This window comes from Camelus bactrianus, chromosome 15, assembly GCF_048773025.1.
Source record: "Camelus bactrianus isolate YW-2024 breed Bactrian camel chromosome 15, ASM4877302v1, whole genome shotgun sequence".
NCBI lineage: Eukaryota > Metazoa > Chordata > Mammalia > Artiodactyla > Camelidae > Camelus > Camelus bactrianus.
In genome coordinates this window covers 40,111,365-40,116,706 of record NC_133553.1, presented here as the reverse complement: position 1 = coordinate 40,116,706, position 5,342 = coordinate 40,111,365, and positions in this window count along the sequence as shown.

Below are 5,342 nucleotides of genomic sequence, written 5' to 3'. Positions count from 1 at the left end.
GGGACAAGTTGGTGGAGATTTGCACAGGTGCAGGGAGGGCAGTGGAGATGGAGGGTGGAGAAGGCTGTGAGAAGTCACCGGCAACCAGACTGGAAAGGTTAACTGGGGCCAGGCTGCGGAAAGCCTGGAGCCGGGGCGGGTGAGGAAATGAGAAGTGAGTCTGGCAGCTCATAGAAATGCTGATCTCAGACTTCCTGCACTGGAGGGGTGGGGATGGGAGTGAGGCGGGTGGGGGCCAGGGTTGGGGTGGGCGGACCCTGAGGTAAAAGGCAAACACATTTCCAAACATCTGGGTCCTGGCTTGTTGCTATAGCGCTGATTCTAGAAATTTGCAGTGGCATTTGGATACATTCAGTGGTAGGGGCAGGCTTAGGGAGATCTTTTAAAGAAAAAGAATATAAAATTTGATGACAAGAGTGCCTCCCAGGGCCTTGAAAGAGCCTGGTAAACGTGGGGCGCTCTGAAGCTTATAGTCAGGAGCTTCTCAGTGAAGCCACCTCTGGAACCTGTGTGGTGTTTGTCCTAAATAGTGCCAGAAGTAAGGTCTGATTTTACGATATCACAGCTCCTTCCCCGGGAGGAAGGTCTTTTCCTGCTAGTTCTTCCGCTGCTGTAAACAGCTCTTGGTCTTGTGCCCTCTTTTCTCCGTATGCCCTTTCCCTAGGGGACCAACCCCTATCACCACCCATGGTGAGAACTATGGTCAAGCCCCTGCCCGCCCTTCTGACCACTGGGCCTCCCTTCCTGCTGCAGCCACACGGGCTCTCCGTCTGGTCCTCAGATGCGTCAGGCTCCCTCCCATCAGCACCTTTGTGTCTACTGTTTCCTCTGCCTGGAACACTCCCCAGAACTTCATTGTCACAGTTAGAATGCAGCTCAAGCGCCATCATCTCAGAGAAGCTTACCTTGCTCAACAACCTAAAGAAACCTCCTAGGCATTCTCTTATCACACTGCTTTGTTTCACTTTCTTCATAGCACTTTTTAATTTTATTTTTGGGGAGGAGGTAATTAGATCACCCGTCCTCCTTTCCTTTCCTTTCCTTTCCTCTCCTCTCCTCTCCTCTCCTCTCCTTTCCTTTCCTTTCCTTTCCTTTCGTTTTCTTTTCTTCCTTCCCTCCCTCCTTTCTTTTTCTTCCTTCCTTCCTTCCTTCCTTCCTTCCTTCCTTCCTTCCTTCCTTCCTTCCTTTCTTTCTTTCTTTCTTTCTCTCTTTCTTTCTTTCTTTCTTTCTTTCTTTCTTTCTTTCTTCCTTCCTTCCTTCCTTCCTTCCTTCCTTCCTTCCTTTCTCTTTCTTCCTTTTCTTTCTTTTCTTTCTTTCTTTCTTTCTTTCTTTCTTTCTTTCTTTCTTTCTTTCTTTCTTTCTTTCTTTTATAGCTGCTTTATTTCCATTTATCTTAATTCCCCAAACCACCCTATTTTTCCATTTTTTAAAAAATTCTTGTTTTTATTGAAGTGTAGTCAATTTACAATGTTAGTTTCAGGTGTACAGCAAAGCAATTCAGTTATACATACACATATATAAGCATATATAAAGAAAGAAATAAAATATATATTTCATTCTTAATGGAGGCACTGGGGATTGAACCCAGGACCTCATGCATGCTGGGCAGGCACTCTACCACTGAGCTACACCCTCCCACCATAGCACTTTTTTACTAGCTGAAGCCATCTTATTTTTTGTTTGCCTTTTTACTGTGTCTTCTCCCACTACATAAGCTGCCTGAGAGCGGGGACCTTGCTTGTCGTTGCCCCCTGCGCTATATCCTCAGCACCTGGAGTGGTTCATTTTAAAAAGAATCCAACAGTTTACTGAGAGCATTTTTACATAATTATAATACTTCGCTTTTGTATAGCATTTTCTAGTTTCCAAAAAAGATTTTACATACATAATCTCACTTCTACCTCAAAAACAACCCAATGAGATAAGAAGGAGAGGGATTGTTACGGCCCCAAATAAAAGATGAGGAAATTGAAATTCAGAGAGGTGAGATGACTCGTCCACAGTGTTCTAGCTATTCAGTGATAGCACCAGGTCTTCTTCCATCAAAACCAGTTCTCTTTCCATGTTCTGACTCATATTCCTAAGGCCTGTTACTCCTCCAGGCTCCTCAGAGCAAAAGAACCTGTCCATGTACGGAATGAGAGAGCACGTCTCCACGTTCCTCTGAGGGGAAGGAAAAAAGTACTTGGCTTCCACGTAAAGGTTTATGGCAGACAGCCCAGTCTTCACCTGTGGGTACAGCAGAGAATCAGCCCAGTTATTACGTAATGATAATGATTAAGTTTGGACAATAACAACAGATTCCCTGGGTGCAGTAGAATTTTGCTACCCATCATGAAAATGGTGAGGGACTTGAATTTTCATTTTAATATAATTACCAAAAGCATCGACTGCTGGACAGTTTCACATATTTCCCCCTTAAAGGTAAATCTATGAGGTGGTGAATGAAGAATGGAAGCCAACCTTGCTGTTTTTTAAAACAGAAGCAGTGGAAGTAATGTTTTTCTGAGATTGTCTGGAGAATCAGTGACAGAACAGGGAGTTCAGAAACTTGAAATTCCTGATCCTAGTCAAAGACTGATGAAAGTCAATTTGTACGACCCTTCTGGGCTTTAATTCTCCATTGACAGAAATCTTCAGGAAATATTGACATATTTGTGATACTTGATGTGACCCTTGTAGGGTTTTTTAGGTGACAAATTACATAGAAAGATGTGTAAATCATATAGAGCTCAATGACTTTGTACAAAAGGAGCACACTCGTGTCATCAGCTCCCAAATCTAGAAGTCGATCATTACCAGCACCCCCGAATCCTCCTCTTACCTCTCATCTCAATAACTAGTCTTCTCAAATGAAGGTAAACACTATCCTGAGCTCGCACAATAGGTGAGTTTTATCTGCTTTTTGAAACATTTAATCATAGCGTATGTAGTCATTTTTTTTGGACTGGCTTCTTTTGTTCCACATTATGTTGGTGAGATTCATTCATATTGTTGTGCATAGTTATAGGTTTTTTTCACTGCTATATAATAATTTATTGCCTAAATATGTTATATATCTATTCTCCTATTGATGGTCATTTGGGTTGTTTCCAGTTTGAGGCTATTATAAACAGTGCTGCAGTGACCACGCTTACACATGTCTTTTGGTGAAAACATATATAGTTTTCAGTTTGTGTGAATCCAGGAGTAGAATTGCTGGATCATAGGATATACTTCTATTCATAGATACAACCAAAGAGTTTTCCCAAGTGATTTTACCAATTTGTTCTCCCATCACTGGTGTATGAGAGGTCTAAATACTCCACCTTCTTCTTAACACTTGGCATTATCTATCTTCTCATTCTAGCTCTGCTGGAATGTGACCCATGATGGATTTTAATATATTTAAACTATAATTGATTTAGTTATAATTTAGTAAGTATATTTGTGAGATGGTACCTAAGGAACCTGAGATTAGGTAGACATTGGATCATTTTTTAAAAACTGGGGTATAGTTGGTTTACTACTTCAGGTCAGTTTTAATGCTCAGTCATATTCTTGTCCTGTGTGTTTCTCTAATTCCTTCATATGTACAGGTGCAGCCCACCTGACAAGAAGGCAGACTTCTGGGGGTCAAGGGCTCCTTTCATAGTTGTTATAGCCCTCAGCACAGTGCTGGGCACAGAGGAGGTGCCCAGTAACTCCTGATTGAATTGAGCTGAACTAATGATGGAGGCAAACCCACCAACGTCCCTATTCATGGTTTCCTGCCTGATCACTCCACTTCCAGGCACTTCCTAGGATGATAAAAGGACCAGGAGTGAGGAATTCTAGAAAATGTCCAATTCCTTCATGTTCCTTTAGAGCCTACATTCCAAGTGCTAAAACATTTTAGGTAGAATGAGCCCCTCTATTTTCAAAAGGATTTTCCTGGGGCATGAACCTGAGCCGACCAGAAGGCAGGGCCGACAGAAGGACTGTCTCACCCGGGCTTTCAGGAGAGAGTATTGTTTGTGTCCTTCCATGCTTGAAGGGGTGCTTTGGACTCAAAATGTCTGATCTTATTACATGACCCTGATTTCCCTATGGCTGCATGCAGTTCGACAGACATCTCTCCAAAGGCCACAGTAATCTCTAGGATACTTAGTTCCCTTTTTTGCTTATTTTTTTTATCTGTCCCAATTTTTAAGAACTATTTCTGAAATCTCATCAGCTAAAGGATCTGTGCTCAGTTGATTGCCCATTTCAACACGCAGCTTTGTGTCATGCTCTGCACATCTTTGTTCATATTGGATATTGGCTGTTTCTGGATGGAGATCCTGAGATGTTAAGTTCATTCATTTTAACAGTTCTGTTGTAGTTTGGAATTAGGCACTTATTGAAAACAATTGGTGGAAATATCCACCACCACCCACCCCCTTTTTCTTTCAGTTTTAGACTCTGACATTCAGCAAGGAAGATGGGTTTTAAAGGGCATGGTCATGAGGGAGGCATTAAAGGAAGAAAATGTGGACCTTGAAAAACACGTATAGAGTACTGATGAAACTAAGCCAGTTTCCAGACTCCATATGGGCCTCCTGCTGTCAGGCAAGTCAAGGTAGAGAGTGTGTGTGTCTGTGTGTGTAGGAGTGGGGTGGAAGAAATGGGAAACCCTGAAAAGAAAATTGTGGTAAGATCCCCAAAGCATATCAGGTTGTAATTGTACACAGTCACTCATGGGACCAGGCTTGTTCTGCAGTCTGAAATCACCATCAGCAGGTAATCAGATCTAGTGCTCTGGGGCCTCCCCTAACACAGTGATGGTTGTAGACCAGACCAAAAAACGATGGGCTGTTTGAGTCTCTCCTAACAGGGCTGGCCAGCTGCCCAAGATTTGTGGGGAGAGAGAGGAGGGCTGTGAGTTTCAGAATGGTTTTCCTCTGAGGATGGGTCTTATGTCTCAGATCTCCTGATAGGAGGCCACATGTTACATACATGTTTCTCCCTTCATGTATGTACTTTCTTTTCAGTCTCAGATTCAACTGGCTGTGACGCTTGGGTTTATTAAATTCAGGTCCATTAGGATACTCCATGGGTATATTTGATTAGGTGCTGTCAGTGCAAATGCTTGGGGTGGATCAAGCAGGCAGCATGAATATGAAATGGGGTTTATGGCAAGCTGGAGAGTCTGTTTCTCTTTGAAAAGAGGGTACAGTCAGACAATGGCCACTATGGAGGTAGGCCAGCCCAGGTGATCAGATCTTCTTATTTTTCAAGAAAAGCCAGAAATCCAGATTCTTCTTTAAAAATGTGTGTAATTTGCTGATTTTTCAATGTTTGATATTAATTCAAAATTTAAAACAAAATCACTTTGCAGGCCA